The sequence below is a fragment of the Gracilinanus agilis genome, chromosome 1 (genome assembly GCF_016433145.1).
Source record: "Gracilinanus agilis isolate LMUSP501 chromosome 1, AgileGrace, whole genome shotgun sequence".
Lineage (NCBI taxonomy): Eukaryota > Metazoa > Chordata > Mammalia > Didelphimorphia > Didelphidae > Gracilinanus > Gracilinanus agilis.
Window position 1 is genome coordinate 729,932,014 of NC_058130.1, and position 672 is coordinate 729,932,685.

Genomic DNA, 672 nt, shown 5'->3' on the forward strand with positions numbered 1-672 from the left:
CTCTCCCTTTCCTCTTCATCTTTCCCTCCCTTCCTATCATCCCCTCCCCCTCTCCATCCCTGATTCATCCTTCCCTTCTTCCCCTCCGTTCTTTCCCCACTTTCCCTCCCTATCCCTAATCCCTCTCCGCCTTTCTTTCCTCCCTCTTCCTTTCCCCTTCCCCTCTTCCTCCCCCTCCCCCATATTTCCCTCGCCCCTCCCCCTCTCTCCCAGAGACCCTCGAAGCCAGGGCTGAGGCCCAGGCCCGAAGGGACGGAGTGAGGAGGAAAGAGGGGGCGTGGCCCGAGACGGGAGCTTCAGCCTCGAGACCGAAGGGAAGGCTCCGCTACCTCCGCTGCCTGTCCCGCAGATGTTTTCCTCAACCTTACCTGAACCTACCCTAAGCGCAGAGCTTCCTTCAAGGCTTAGCAACAGGCCGTGGGCTCCCCGGTTCCCTCCTTTTTTACTCCCCACCGGCTCCCTTCTCTGAGGCCGCGGGGCACGACGGGAGTAATAGTTCGGAGAGACGAGACACGGATCTACGGTGGCCGAACCGGAGAACTACAATACCCAGGAGCCTTGGCGAGGTGGCGCTGACTCCCCATCCACTCGAGCGACCCTGCCCTCGTGACAGGGTGCATGGCCCTTCTGAAGGGTGGTCACGAGACTGTGGAGAATGGGTGGGTGGTTGGG

The 672-nt window shown here is 61.2% G+C and overlaps 1 protein-coding gene across 1 annotated transcript in view; it reads right to left on the minus strand.

Moving 5' to 3' along the window:
* SCAMP4 (secretory carrier membrane protein 4) overlaps nucleotides 1-444 on the minus strand; it is an 82,606-nt gene extending 82,162 nt beyond the window's left edge. Inside the window, exon 1 of the mRNA XM_044658616.1 lies at nucleotides 379-444. The gene's annotated coding sequence lies outside the window, so the exon portion shown is untranslated. The remainder of the gene's footprint in view (nucleotides 1-378) is intronic.
* Between the last annotated feature and the right edge of the window lie 228 nt (nucleotides 445-672).